The 16049-nt window shown below is 41.8% G+C and overlaps 1 protein-coding gene across 2 annotated transcripts in view; it reads left to right on the top strand.

Annotated features, from left to right (window-relative positions):
• GCH1 (GTP cyclohydrolase 1) overlaps window positions 1-16049 on the top strand; it is a 60665-nt gene that overhangs the window by 20855 nt on the left and 23761 nt on the right. The gene's annotated exons all lie outside the window — the stretch shown is intronic.

Here is a 16049-nt window from a genome sequence, read left to right as displayed (position 1 = left end):
TTCATTATTTCTACCAATAAACTTCCATGAATATTACGTTGTAATGAGGAGCAAAATGTTAGTAAAGATAATTTTATATGTGAAAACTTGAACTCTTACCAAGAAACGTAGTGTTCGTGACAAGGCTGGCTGAGAGGATGAGAATAGCTCATCAGTACTGGGTTGGCTGAAGGAAACATGCATGTCAGTACTATTTTGAGGGCAGCTGAGAAACATCTATTTCAATAGCTTTGGCTATATTTTAATAGCTAAGAGCAACATATGAATTTGTCTCTGCCAAAGATGAAGGGAGTGAAAATTTCCAAAATAACCAAACTTTTACTTTTTTTTGCAATACATTAGGTCTTTCCTGCTGACAAACCTACAGTTTATGAAATAAGTTTGTGGAGCATATCAAAGCTGTGCGGCTGCTCTGTGCACTCCAGCAGATGGTGTGACTGGTTGTCTGTAGTTGTCTTAGTTTCCGCTATTGTGTCAGTCTGTGCAATGTTTGGGTTCATGCTTATTTTGGCCAAGTTTTCCAAATTCTGTCTTGGTAAGTACAAAAAGCTGTGAGTGTCGGAAGCTCTAACAAGAGGTGTACTCATGATGAAAGTGAAAGCAGAGAGAGCGATTTTTTTTTCCTCTTTGAATTTGTTTTAACATGCTCTTACTTGTAGGATAAATTTTTCAAACAGGTGGTAGAAAGCAAAACATTTTAATGCCATCTTCAGGGCAGAAGACTTTGAGTTGCAGGATGTGATTTAGGGAGGGTTTTGAAGGAGTTTGCAGCACTGCGTGAAGCTGGCTGGGTCTTCCTGTGTACACCTCCTTGCCCTCCTCCTGTAGCCCCTCCATGTAAAGGTAACCTGTTTTTTTAATGTTTGTTTCTTTTTTTAATTTTTTTATTTTTATAGAAAAAACAAATGCCAGCATGTGTATGAAGACCTTAATTTAAAAAAATATTTTTACTGGCTGGGCGCGGTGGCTCACGCCTGTAATCCCAGCACTTTGAGAGGCTGAGGCGGGCAGATCACCTGAGGTTGGGAGTTCAAGACCAGCCTGACCAACATGGAGAAACCCTGTCTCTACTAAAAATACAAAAATTAGCCAGGCATGATGGCACATACCTGTAATCCCAGCTACTCGGGAGGCCGAGGCAGGAGAATCGCTTGAACCTGGGAGGTGGAGGTTGCGGTGAGCCGAGATTGCAGCATTACACTCCATATATATATATATATTTATATATGTTATATATTTTATTATGTATTATATATTTTATATATAATATAATATATATTTTATATATTATATATTTTATTAATGAAATTTCTCAAATCTACAAGACTGTATGAACAAGTTTAATCAAAATACATTGGGTTTTAACAAATCCTAGTATTTTGCTATAATTGCTTTTAAAAAATACAGATATAGTTTAAGCTTCCTAGTTATCACTTCCTGATCAAGTTATCATCTCACTACAGAGGTAACCACTATACTGAATTTGGTCCCTAACTTTCTTTTTTTTTTTGAGATGGAGTCTTGCTCTGTTGCCCAGACTGGAGTGCAGTGGCATGATCTTGGCTCACTGCAACCTCCGCCTCCTGGGTTCAAGCAATTCTCCTGTCTCAGCCCTCCCGAGTAGGTGGGATTGCTTTCATGTCTTTTTTTTTTTTTTTTTTTGAGACAGAGCCTTACTCTGTCGCCCAGGCTGGAGTGCAGTGGTGCAATGTCGGCTCACTGCAACCTCCGCCTCCCAGATTCAAACGATTCTCCTGCTTCAGCCTCCCGAGTACCTGGGATTACAGGCATGTGCCACCAACACCTGGCTAATTTTTGTATTTTTAGTAGAGATGGGGTTTCACCATGTTAGCCAGGCTGGTCTTGTACTCCTGCCCTCATTGGCCTCCTAACGTGCTGGGATTACAGGAGTGAGCCACCGCGACTGGCCTCATGTCTATTTTTATACTTTCACTTTCTGTATATGTTTACAAACAACATGTAACATTGTTTCTACTTAATTTAAATGGCTCATACTCTACATATCCTTCTGCTACATGCTTTTTACACTGAATATCCTTTCAAGGATTTATAAATGCAGCCCAAATTTACTCCCTTTCATTGCTGGGTCGTATTTTATTGTGAGTTTACCCAAACTGTGTAATTGTTCTTCTGATTCACTCTTCTCTATTTTTGCTATTACCAACAAGCCTGCAGTGATTTTTTTTTTTTTTTTTGAGACAGGGACTTGCTCTGTTGCCCAGGCTGGAGTGCAGTGGTGTGATCTGAAGTCACTGCAACCTTTGCCTCCCAGGTTCAAGTGATTCTCGTGCCTCAGCCTCCCAAGTAGCTGGGACTACAGGTGCATGGTACCACATCTGGCTAATTTTTGTATTTTTAGAAGAGATGGGTTTTCACTTTGTTGGCCAGGCTGGTTTCAAACTCCTCACCTCAATTGATCCACCTGCCTTGGCCTCCCAAAGTGCTGGGATTACAGGTGTGAACCACTGTGCCCAGCTGAAAATTCTTATGTTCCCTTGGCTACATGAATTTCTTTGGAGTCCCTTCATTTAAAAATGTATTTTAAGGAAGTGAATTGGCCCAGCGTGGTGGCTCACACCTGTAATTTGAGCACTTTGGGAGGCTGAGGTAGGAGGAGCTTGAGCCCAGGAGTTCAAGATCAACCTGGGCAACATAATGAGACTCTGTCTCTACAAAAAAATAAAAAATTAACAGGATATGGTGGCATACCTCTAGTCCCAGCTACTGGGGAGGCCAAGGTGGGAAGATTGCTTGAGTCTGGGAAATGGAGGCTACAATGAGTGGTGATTGCACTGCTGCACTCCAGCCTGGGTGATAGAACGAGACCTTGTCTCAAAAAGAAAAAGAGTGAATCATAGAGTAAAGACAGACATATTAATTGGATAAACACGGAAGATCTATGTTTAACTCCAGCTTTGTGCATGGTGTTACAGGGAAGTGTGTAGAAGCTCCAAAGCCTTCAGATATGCTTAACTCAGAAACTTATAGCCCAGTGTGTCTGGGGGACATGGGCACAAATAACCATGGTACTACGAGGCATGATGAGATAAGCGCTGTATGCTGGTGGAGGTAGCTCTGATGTTAGATGGAACTACGAGGGTCTGGACCATTCTCCACCAAATCAGGATAAGCTTATCTTTGTTAGCACCTTGAGTTGATTTAATTCCAGCCAAAAGCAGAGGTGTGATGCCCTAGGCACTTCTCTCTGTCTCTTCTCTTAATTTTAAAACCAGTAGGCAGACTCCATTAGCTCTTTCCTATCCTTTAGGATGGATGCTCACTCAGATGTTCCAAGTCATCTTCCCCTGTCTTTTAACGCTGTCCTTCAAGGAAGATGCGTCGGGTGTCCAGCTTCCTCAGAGAGCTGGAGTTGTTGGTGCTGATCACCAGATACTCCAGACAGCACTAATTCCTATACTGTGAGTTCAAAGGGAACTCCATTGGACAGAAATTTCCTTTTGAGGAAATCTTTCCCTGGAGTTTCTTCTTACCTTTTTCCCTCACTTTCTCCGCAGCAGAAACAGGTCTGTTTGTTCTTAAATATATACTTATATATTTGAGTAGGAGCATTTTGAAGAGATGAAGTTTCTATGTAGCAGCACAAAACATGGAATAGTTCAAACCAGGGGCACTCTGGTTCTCAGACCGGGAGCTTCAGGATCTTCTGGGAACTTGTTAGAAATGCAAATTCTCAGATCTGCTCAGATCACCTGAAACAGAAGCCCTAGGGGTGGGGCCTAGAGAATTGTGTCTTAACAGGCTCACTGGGGGAGTCTGGGAACCCCTGTTTCAAAGTATGCTTAAATAAGCACTTCGGGGCCAGGCATGGTGGCTCACGCCTGTAATCCCAGCAGTTTGGGAGGCCAAGACAGGCAGATCCCTTGAGCTCAGGAATTTGAGACCAGCCTGGGCAACATAACGAAACCCCATCTCTACAAAAAAATACAAAAATTAGCCAGGCATGGTGGCTTGCGCCTGTAATCCCAGCTACTCAGGAGGCTGAGGTGGGAGGATCACCTGAGCCTAGGAGGTGGAGGTTGCAGTGAGCTGAGATTGCGCCGCTGCATTCCAGCCTGGGCAACAGAGGGAGACCCTGTCTCGAGAAAAAAAAAAAAAAAAGCACTTGGGCTTGTAATGGGGCCTCTCTTAGTATACTTTCAGAAAAGGGTCTGGCAGACTAAATACTTGAGGGATGTTACCCAGCAGTGTTATTTGTTGACACTGCTTAATTATGAATGACATGAGAAAGATATACCTGAAAACTGACATTGTGTGGTGGTGTTGTAGACAAACCTTTGCTGCTTTTGTTTTGTTTGTGGTCATGACCAACAGTAGGAAACAGAATGCCATAAATCCCTGTTTCCAGGGTTACCTTCTTGCTGCTGATAACAGGCAGGAAATTAAAACAATATGTGATAGTGTTCTGTTCTTATTATCTACAGATGGTAGCTTTTAGATATGTTGCAGTAAAACATAAGTAAATATAGCAGGGAAACTTTATTATTTAAGAAAAATGATTTGGCTAGGTCAAGGTTATAGTCTGGTTCATTTTAATAAAATGGGTTATAGGCAACATATTAGTGTTCCATTATCACATGAAGCATTTAGCTGTATGAGGATCACTAGATTTTTTTTCTCTTTGATTTAATTTTATTTGAGTATGTAAAACATTTACATGATTCCAAGGTCAAAACTGTATAACAAATGATATTCAAAGATGCTTCCCTTTCATCCATATCCCTTCTGTCTCTTCTCTTACTACTTTACAGGTAATCATTTTTACTAGCTTTTAAATTTATCTTTCCAGTGTTTCTTTTTGCAGATAAGCATATACATTCATATGTATATGTCATATGTTCATAGCTCCTCCTTCCACTTTAATTACACAAAAGGCTACATACTATACTACAATTTTAAAAATTATTATTACTATTATGATTTTTAGAGACAGGGGCTTGTTCTGTCACCCAGGCTGGAATGCAGTGGTGTAAATCATAGGTCACTGCAGCCTCAAACTCCTTTCCTGGGTTCAAGGGATCCTCCTGCTTCAGCTGTCTGAATAGCTAGGACTATAGGCACATATCACCATGCAGTACTTTATAATTTTTTTTTATTATTATACTTTAAGTTTTAGGGTACATGTGCACAATGTGCAGGTTTGTTACATATGTATACATGTGCCATGTTAGTGTGCTGCACCCATTAACTCGTCATTTAACATTAGGTATATCTCCTAATGCTATCCCTCACCTCTCCCCCCACCCCACAACAGGCCCCTGTGTGTGATGTTCCCCTTCCTGTGTCCATGTGTTCTCATTGTTCATTTCCCACCTATGAGTGAGAACATGCGGTGTTTGGTTTTTTATCCTTGTGATAGTTTGCTGAGAATGATAGTTTCCAGCTTCATCCATGTCTCTACAAAGGACATGAACTCATCATTTTTTATGGCTGCGTAGTATTCCATGGTGTATATGTGCCACATTTTCTTAATCCAGTCTATCGTTGTACATTTGGGTTGGTTCCAAGTCTTGGCTATTGTGAATAGTGCCTCAGTAAACATACGTGTGCATGTGTCTTTATAGCAGCATGTTTTATAATCCTTTGGGTATATACCCAGTAATGGGTTGGCTGGGTCAAATGGTATTTCTAGTTCTATATCCCTGAGGAATCGCCACACTGACTTCCACAATGGTTGAACTAGTTTACAGTCCCACCAACAGTGTAAAAGTGTTCCTATTTCTCCACATCCTCTCCAGCACCTGTTGTTTCTTGACTTTTTAATGATTGCCATTCTAACTGGTTTAAGATGGTATCTCATTGTGGTTTTGATTTGCATTTCTTTGATGGCCAGTGATGATGAGCATTTTTTCATGTGTCTGTTGGCTGCATAAAGGTCTTCTTTTGAGAAGTGTCTGTTCATATCCTTCACCCACTTTTTGATGGGGTTGTTTTTTTTCTTGTAAATTTGTTTGAGTTCATTGTAGATTCTGGATATTAGCCCTTTGTCAGATGAGTAGATTGCAAAAATTTTCTCCCATTCTGTAGGTTGCCTGTTCACCCTGATGGTAGTTTCCTTTGCTGTGCAGAAGCTCTTTAGTTTAATTAGATCCCATTTGTCAATTTTGGCTTTTGTTGCCATTGCTTTTGGTGTTTTAGACATAAAGTCCTTGCCCATGCCTATGTCCTGAATGGTATTGCCTAGGTTTTCTTCTAGGGTTTTTATGGTTTTAGGTCTAACATTTAAGTGTTTAATCCATCTTGAATTAATTTTTGTATAAGGTGTAAGGAAGGGATCCAGTTTCAGCTTTCTACATATGGCTAGCCAGTTTTCCCAGCACCATTTATTAAACAGGGACTCCTTTCCCCATTTCTTGTTTTTGTCAGGTTTGTCAAAGAACAGATAGTTGTAGATATGTGGCATTATTTCTGAGGGCTCTGTTATGTTCCATTGGTCTATATCTCTGTTTTGGTACCAGTACCATGCTGTTTTGCTTACTGTAGCCTTGTATAGTTTGAAGTCAGGTAGTGTGATGCCTCCAGCTTTGTTCTTTTGTCTTAGGATTGACTTGGCAATGCGGGCTCTTTTTTGGTTCCATATGAACTTTAAAGTCGTTTTTTCCAATTCTGTGAAGAAAGTCATTGGTAGCTTGATGGGGATGGCATTGAATCTATGGCCATTTTCACGATATTGATTCTTCCTACCCATGAGCATGGAATGTTCTTCCATTTGTTTGTATCCTCTTTTATTTCATTGAGCAGTGGTTTGTAGTTCTCCTTGAAGAGGTCCTTTATGTCCCTTGTAAGTTGGATTCCTAGGTATTTTATTCTCTTTGAAGCAATTGTGAATGGGAGTTCACTCATGATTTGGCTCTCTGTTTGTCTGTTATTGGTGTATAGGAATGCTTGTTGTGATTTTTGCACATTTATTTTGTATCCTGAGACTTTGCTGAAGTTGCTTATCAGCATAAGGAGATTTTGAGCTGAGACGATGGGGTTTTCTAGATATACAATCATGTCATCAGCAGACAGGAACAATTTGACTTCCTCTTTTCCTAATTGAATACCCTTTATTTCTTTCTCCTGCCTGATTGCCCTGGCCAGAACTTCCAACACTATGTTGAATAGGAGTGGTGAGAGAGGGCATCCCTGTCTTGTGCCAGTTTTTAAAGGGAATGCTTCCAGTTTTTGCCCATTCAGTATGATATTGGCTATGGGTTTGTCATAGATAGCTCTTATTATTTTGATATATGTCCCATCAATACCTAATTTATTGAGAGTTTTTAGCATGAAGGGTTGTTGAATTTTGTCAAAGGCCTTTTCTGCTTCTATTGAGATAATCATGTGGTTTTTGTCATTGGTTCTGTTTATATGCTGGATTACATTTATTGATTTGCATATGTTGAACCAGCCTTGCATCCCAGGGATGAAGCCCACTGATCACGGTGGATAAGCTTTTTGATGTGCTGCTGGATTCGGTTTGCCAGTATTTTATTGAGGATTTTTGCATGGATGTTCATCAGGGCTATTGGTCTAAAATTCTCTTTTTTTGTTGTGTCTCTGCCAGGCTTTGGTATCAGGATGATGCTGGCCTCATAAAATGAGTTAGGGAGGATTCCCTCTTTTTCTATTGATTGGAATAGTTTCAGAAGGAATGGTACCAGCTCCTCCTTATACGTCTGGTAGAGTTCAGCTGTGAATCCATCCGGTCCTGGATTTTTTTGGTTGGTAAGCTACTAATTATTGCCTCAATTTCAGAGCCTGTTATTGGTCTATTCAGAGATTCAACTTCTTCCTAGTTTAGTCTTGGGAGGGTGTATGTGTCGAGGAATTGATCCATTTCTTCTAGATTTTCTAGTTTATTTGCGTAGAGGTGTTTATAGTATTCTCTGATGGTAGTTTGTATTTCTGTGGGATCAGTGGTGATATCCCCTTTATCATTTTTTATTGCATCTATTTGATTCTTCTCTCTTTTCTTCTGTATTAGTCTTGCTAGCGGTCTATCAATTTTGTTGATCATTTCAAAAAACCAGCTCCTGGATTCATTGATTTTTTGAAGGGTTTTTTGTGTCTCTATCTCCTTCAGTTCTGCTCTGATCTTAGTTATTTCTTGCCTTCTGCTAGCTTTTGAATGTGTTTGCTCTTGCTTCTCTAGTTCTTTTAATTGTGATGTTAGGGTGTAATTTTAGATCTTTCCTGCTTTCTCTTATGGGCATTTAGTGCTATAAATTTCCCTCTGCACACTGCTTTGAATGTGTCCCAGAGATTCTGGTATGTTGTGTCTTTGTTCTCGTTGGTTTCAAAGAACATCTTTATTTCTGCCTTCATTTCCTTATGCACCCAGTAGTCATTCAGGAGCAAGTTGTTCAGTTTCCCTGTAGTTGAGTGGTTTTCAATGAGTTTCTGAATCCTAAGTTCTAGTTTGATTGCACTGTGGTCTGAGAGACAGTTTGTTATAGTTTCTGTTCTTTTACATTTTCTGAGGAGTGCTTTACTTCCAACTATGTGGTCAATTTTGGAATAGGTGTGGTGTGGTGCTGAAAAGAATGTATATTCTGTTGATTTGGGGTGGAGAGTTCTGTAGATGTCTATTAGGTCTGCTTGGTGCAGAGCTGAGTTCAGTTCCTGGATATCCTTGTTAACTTTCTGTCTCATTGATCTGTCTAATGTTGACAGTGGGGTGTTAAAGTCTCCCATTATTATTGTGTGGGAGTCTAAGTCTCTTTGTAGGTCTCTAAGGACTTGCTTTATGAATCTGAGTGCTCCTGTATTGGGTGCATATATATTTAGGATAGTTAGCTCTTCTTGTTGAATTGAATTGATCTCTTTACCATTATGTAATGGCCTTCTTTGTCTCTTTTGATCTTTGTTGGTTTGAAGTCTGTTTTATCAGAGACTAGGATTGCAACCCCTGCCTTTTGTTGTTTTCCATTTGCTTGGTAGATCTTCTTCCATCCCTTTATTTTGAGCCTATGTGTGTCTCTGCACGTGAGATGGGTTTCCTGAATACAGCACAGTGATGGGTCTTGACTCTTTATCCAATTTGCCAGTCTGTGTCTTTTAATTGGAGCATTTAGCCCATTTACATTTAAGGTTAATATTGTTATGTGTGAATTTGATCTGGTCATTATGATGTTAGCTGGTTATTTTGCTAGTTAGTTGATGCAGTTTCTTCCTAGCCTCGATGGTCTTTCCAATTTGGCATGTTTTTTCAGTGGCTAGTACCAGTTGTTCCTTTCCATGTTTAGTGCTTCCTTCAGGAGCTCTTTTAGGGCAGGCCTGGTGGTGACAAAATCTCTCAGCATTTGCTTGTCTGTAAAGGATTTTATTTCTCCTTCACTTATGAAGCTTAGTTTGGCTGGATATGAAATTCTGGGTTGAAAATTCTTTTCTTTAAGAATGTTGAATATTGGCCCCCACTCTCTTCTGGCTCGTAGAGTTTCTGCTGAGAGATCAGCTGTTAGTCTGATGGGCTTCCCTTTGTGGGTAACCCGACCTTTCTCTCTGGCTGCCCTTAACATTTTTTCCTTCATTTCAACTTTGGTGAATCTGACAATTATGTGTCTTGGGGTTGCTCTTCTCGAGGAGTATCTTTGTGGCGTTCTCTGTATTTCCTGAATCTGAATGTTGGCCTGCCTTGCTAGGTTGGGGAAGTTCTCCTGGACAATATCCTGCAGAGTGTTTTCCAACTTGGTTCCATTCTCCCCGTCACTTTCAGGTACACCAATCAGACGTAGATTTGGTCTTTTCACATAGTCCCATATTTCTTGGAGGCTTTGTTCGTTTCTTTTTATTCTTTTTTCTCTAAACTTCTCTTCTCACTTCATTTCATTCATTTGATCTTCCATCACTGATACCCTTTCTTCCAGTTGATCAAATCAGCTACTGAGGCTTGTGCATTCATCACGTAGTTCTCGTGCCATGGTTTTCAGCTCCATCAGGTCCTTTAAGGACTTCTCTGCATTGGTTATTCTAGTTAGCCATTTGTCTAATTTTTTTTCAAGGTTTTTAACTTCTTTGCCATGGGTTCGAACTTCTTCCTTTAGCTCGGAGTAGTTTGTTCGTCTGAAGCCTTCTTCTCTCAATTCGTCAAAGTCATTCTCCGTCCAGCTTTGTTCCGTTGCTGGTGAGGAGCTGCATTCCTTTGGAGGAGGAGAGGCACTCTGATTTTTAGAGTTTCCAGTTTTTCTGCTCTGTTTTTTCCCATCTTTGTGGTTTTATCTACCTTTGGTCTTTGATGGTGGTGACGTACAGATGGGGTTTTGGTGTGGATGTCTTTTTTGTTTGTTAGTTTTCCTTCTAACAGTCAGGACCCTCAGCTGTAGGTCTGTTGGAGTTTGCTGGAGGTCCACTCCAGACCCTGTTTGCCTGGGTATCAGCAGCGGAGGCTGCAGAACAGTGGATATTGGTGAACAGCAAATGTTGCTGCCTGATTGTTCCTCTGGAAGTTTTGTCTCAGAGGAGTACCCAGCCGTGTGAGGTGTCAGTCTGTCCCTACTTGGGGGTGCCTTCCAGTTAGGCTACTTGGGGGTTAGGTACCCACTTGAGGAGGCAGTCTGTCCATTCTCAGATCTCCAGCTGCGTGTTGGGAGAACCACTACTCTCTTCAAAGCTGTCAGACAGGGACATTTAAGTCTGCAGAGGTTTCTGCTGCCTTTTGTTCAGCTATGCCCTGCCCCCCAGAGGTGGAGTCTACAGAGGCAGGCAGGGCTCCTTGAGCTGCGGTGGGCTCCACCCAGTTCAAGCTTCCCAGCCGCTTTGTTTACCTACTCAGGCCTCAGCAATGGCGGGCGCCCCTCCCCCAGCCTCGCTGCCGCCTTGCAGTTTGATCTCAGACTGCTGTGCTAGCAATGAGCGAGGCTCCGTGGGTGTAGAACCCTCTGAGCCAGGCACGGGATATAATCTCCTGGTGTGCCGTTTGCTAAGACTGTTGGAAAAGCGCAGTATTAGGGTGGGAGTGATCTGATTTTCCAGGTGCCGTCTGTCACCCCTTTCTTTGACCAGGAAAGGGAATTCCCTGACCCCTTGCGCTTCCCGGGTAAGGTGACATCTCGCCCTGCTTTGGCTCACGCTGGGTGTGCTGCACCACCTGTCCTGCACCCACTGTCTGACTCCCCAGTGAGATGAACCCGGTACCTCAGTTAGAAATGCAGAAATCACCCGTCTTATGCGTTGCTCATGCTGGGAGCTGTAGACTGGAGCTGTAGACTGGAGCTGTTCCTATTTGGCCATCTTGGCTCCACCCCACCCCCTTTTTTTTTTTTTTTTTTTTTTGGTAAAAACAGAGTCTGGCTAGGCTGGGCAGTCTGGTCTTGAACTCTTGGCCTCTAGCAATGTTCTCACTTTGGCCTCCCAAAGTGCTAGAGTTACAGATGTGAGCCACCGCACCCAGCCTAAAAATTATGTTTGAAGTTAGCTTTATTAAGGAGTCACTTATCTTCTGTAAAATTTACCTACTTTACATGTACAATGTGAATTTTAACAAACGTATGCAGTTATATAGCCACCCATACAGTGAAGATAGGAACTATTTCCATCCCCCAAAAAAAAGTTTCTTTCTTTCCTTTTGCAGTGAAATCCTCTCTCCCACCTCTCTGGCCCTGGTAAGCCAGCTGTCTGCCTTCTATCACTATAGTTTTGCCTTTTCTAGAACATAGGTAGCCTCTTCTGTGTATGGATGTCTTCTTTCACATTGTAGTGTACTTTGGAGACTCAAACCATGTTATTACATGTATCAGTAGTTCATTCCATCTTCTTGCTGAGTGTACTCCATTGTTTATACATTCCAGTTGAGGGACATTGTCCTTTTGCTTTTTAGAAAACTTTTTATTGGGCCAGGCGCGGTGGCTCATGCCTGTAATCCCAGCACTTTGGGAGGCTGAGGCAGGTGGATCACCTGAGTTCGGGAGATCCAGACCACCCTGACCAACATGGAGAAACCCCGTCCCTACTAAAAATACAAAATTAGCTGGGAGTGGTGGCACGTGCCTGTAATCCCAGCTACTCAGGAGGCTGAGGCAGGAGAATTACTTGAACCTGGGAGGCAGAGGTTGCAGTGAGCTGAGATTGTGCCATTGCACTCCAGCCTGGGCAACAAGAGCGAAACTTCGTTTCAAAAAAAAAGTTTTTATTTTGAAACAATTTTAGACTGACTTACAGAATAGTTACAAAGAAAGTAGAGAGAGTTTTCATATACCCTTTCCCCAGTTTCTCCTAATGTTTAACATCTCACATGGCCATGGTACAATTATCAACATTTAAGAAATTAATACTGGCTGGGCATGGTGGCTCACACCTGTAATCTCAGCACTTTGGGAGGCCAAGGCTGGCAGATCACGAGGTCAGGAGTTCGAGACCAGCCTGGCCAACATAGTGAAACCCCGTCTCTACTAAAAATACAAAAAAATTAGCTGAGTTTGGTGGCACGTGCCTGTAGTCCCAGCTACTCGGGAGGCTGAGGCAGGAGAATCGCTTGAACCCGGGAGGCGAAGGGTGCAGTGAGCCGAGACCATGCCATTGTACTCCAGCCTGGGTGACAGAGTGAGACTCCATCTCAAAAAAAAAAAAAAAAAAAAAGAAATTAATATTGAAGCCAGGCAGTAGTGCATGCCTGTAGTCCCAGCTGCTTGGGAGACCAAGGTGGGAGGATGGCTTGAGCTGCAGAGTTTAAGACTAGCTTGAGCAACATGGCGAGACCCCATCTCTAAAAAAATAGTAAGACCGGGTACGGTGGCTTACGCCTGTAATCCCAGCACTTTGGGAGGCCGAGGTGGGTGGATCACGAGGTCAGGAGATTGAGACCATTCTGGCTGGCATGGTGAAACCCCATCTCTACTAAAAATACAAAAAATTAGCTGGGCGTGGTGGCGGGCGCCTGTAGTCCCAGCTACTCAGTAGGCTGAGGCAGGAGAATGGTGTGAACCCGGGAGGCAGAGCTTGCAGCAAGCCGAGATCACGCCACTGCACTCCAGCCTGAGTGACAGAGCAAGACTCTGTCTCAAAAAAAGAAAAAATAATAAAAATATACTTTATTTTAAAAAGTATATTTATTTAAACTACAGGCTTTATTCAGATTTTCATTGTAATTTCTCTAGTCTCCTACAATCTGACAATTCCTTAGTCTTTCTGTGTCTTTCATGACTTTGATGCCTTAATTTTTTTTTAAATTTTTAAACATTTAAAAAATAGAGACAGGATCTTGCCCTGTCACCCTAGTTGGAGTGGAGTGGTGCAATCATAGCTCATTGCAGCGTTGAACTCCTGGGCCTAAGTGATCCTCCTGCCTTAGCCTCCTGAATAGCTACGACTATAGGAGTGTGCTGCCGTGCCTGGCTAATTTTTTTCTTATTTTTTGTGGAGATGGGATATTGCAGTGTTACTTAGGCTGGTCTCAGACCTGATGCTGGGCTCAAGTGATCCTCCCACTTTGCCCTACCAAAGTGCTGGGATTACAGGTGTGAGCCACTGTGCCTGGCCTGATGCTTTCTAAGAGTACTTGTTTAGATATTTTGTGTCCCTTGATTTGTCTGATGATTAGGCTGCAGTTATGGATTTTTGGGAAGAATACCGCAGAGGTGATGTGCCCTTCTCATGGTGTCCTATCAGGAGCTACCTGATGTCAGTATGTCCTGTTACTGGCAAAGTTAACCTTGATCATTTGGTTAAGGTAGCCTCTGCCAGGTTTCTCCACTAGGTTACTATTTTTCCTTTTCTGTACTCTGTTAAGGCAAATTATTGCTTTTTAAATATTGATGTACCTCAATATGCATGGGAGATACATAGCTTTGCAACTCACTCAATCTTAATTGTAATAATAATAGTAATAACAATAACTAGCACTTGCTCCGCCTGCATAGTTCTAAACACATGTGCCCATTTAATCCTCATGACACCCTGTGAAGTAGGCACTTTATGCTCATTTTATAGCTGAGAAGATTGAGGTACAGAGTACCTTGCCCAAGGCCTAATAACTAGTAAGTGATGGAGCCAGATCTTTTTTTTTTTTTTTGAGACGGAGTCTTGCTCTCTCTTGCCCAGGCTAGAGTGCAGTGACATGATCTCGGCTCACTGCAGCCTCCACATCCCGGGTTCAAGCAATGCTCCTGTCTCAGCCCCCCAAGTAGCTGGGACTACAGGCATGCACCACCACGCCTGGCTTATTTTTGTATTTTCAGTAGTGACAGGCTTTGACCATATTGGCCAGGCTGGTCTCAAACACCTGACCTCAGGTGATCCACCTGCCTCTGCCTCCCAAAGTGCTGGGATTACAGGCATGAGCCACTGCGCCAAGCCTGGAGCCAGATCTTCACTTTGCCTGAGTTGAAGGGCTGACTTTAACATGGGCCATATGGTTGTCGTCAGAGCTTAGGATGGGGACGCTCTTATTCTTTGCCAGAGAAAACAAATGCTTCCTATATTTAATGCTTCTCTCTTGTTTTTTCTTTAAGACATTTTTTTGGTTTGTTTTTCCTTCCAGGAATATATCTTGTGTGACTAAAGATTTTAGTAAGCTATATGTGGCAATCATACCATATTAAAATCTTGGGGAGAAATCCAAGAAACTTTTGGAAACATTAAGGATCTATTTTTGATCTTCTTTTCAGAAATATGACTGAAGGTGGGGCAGAATATTCAGCATAGAAAAGTGCTGTGGTAGAAGAAACACTCAATGAGTGACACTGCGCCTTTTTCTCCTGGGATATTATCAGCCACTTCTACCACGGGTGTCTGTGTTTGTCTGTATGTGTCTAACCCTGCCATGTTCACCTTTCTTGACCACACTAATGACTTTTCTCTGACACAGTCAATATATCTCTGAATAGCCTGACTCAGGGCAGGGTAATAACTGTGGTTTACATGATGACTTGGTCTCTGTGAGCCCCCTATTCTAGTAGCAGTGGAGCCACTGAAGGTCAGGCAGTGTGGGTGGACATTTGTCCATCTTCCTGTGACTCACTCAGCCGCCTGCCTTTCTGAGGGGAAAGAGCTGTAGGTGCAAAGCTCTAATACATCCCTTCCCTTCTCTGTCTAACTCTATTATGTATATTGCATATCCCCCAAATCCTTGAAATTACTCAGCTAGGTGTCTTGTTATATCTAGTCTGCCAAGCTGTCTAGGTATCAGTACAGTTTTTTTCTATATATATATTTATTTTCCAAAAATGAAATCCTACTGTATTTGTAGCTTCTTTTCTCGTTTGACAATATAGCTGAAGAAGTTTCCATGTCATATGGCATTTATCTACAATGTTGTTTGGGTACTTGCCTATTATCAATAGCTTGGCTGTATTATGATTGATGGGGATTTTGGCTTGTTTCCCTCTATCCCTCTTCAGCATCTGGGACAGGATGTTCTTTCAGTCACCAAATGTTAGGAAGCTCAGAGTGCTCTCAGGCATCATCTAATTAATCTTTTCTTTTGCACATAGCATAGTTGAGGATAAGTCAGTGCAATTTTTAAAAATAAAGCTTTTTTTTTTTTTTTTTAAATGTCTATTGTATGTCTGGCTGGAAGTGCCAGGGTCCACAGCTTAAACAAGACACTGCTTATCTTCCAAAGCCTACCCAGAGAGGCATATACACACAAACTGTAGGATTTATTTCCTTAGGAAGGCAACTGTTTAGAATAAGTCTGATGCTAGCCTACAATATATAGAACACTTTACAAATGTAGAAAATTACTTGGGGAATCGATAATAGAGGTCAAGTTTACAGGTGTCTGGATCTGACCTCAGAAGTCAGAGGGCTAAGGATTAGTCTTTTTCTCAGATATGGTTTTCTACATATTGATTATAGACAAAATATAAAGTAGAAGAAAATGTAAGGAAGAAAGTGAAAGTGGCCCATTTCTTCTGCCAGAAATAGCCACTGTTTTATTTTGGTATAATTTTTCCTTTCCTCCCTCCGTTCTCCTTCCTCTTCCGTACTGCAAATATGTTCATAATCCTGCATTTTTCGTGTAACACTGTATCAAGGATTTTAAAATGTCACTTACAGAAAAAGACTTTGCTGCTTTGATAAGGAAAAATATC

Source organism: Pongo pygmaeus, chromosome 15, assembly GCF_028885625.2.
Source record: "Pongo pygmaeus isolate AG05252 chromosome 15, NHGRI_mPonPyg2-v2.0_pri, whole genome shotgun sequence".
Taxonomy (NCBI): Eukaryota; Metazoa; Chordata; class Mammalia; order Primates; family Hominidae; genus Pongo; species Pongo pygmaeus.
This window is presented reverse-complemented; position numbering and strand designations above follow the sequence as displayed.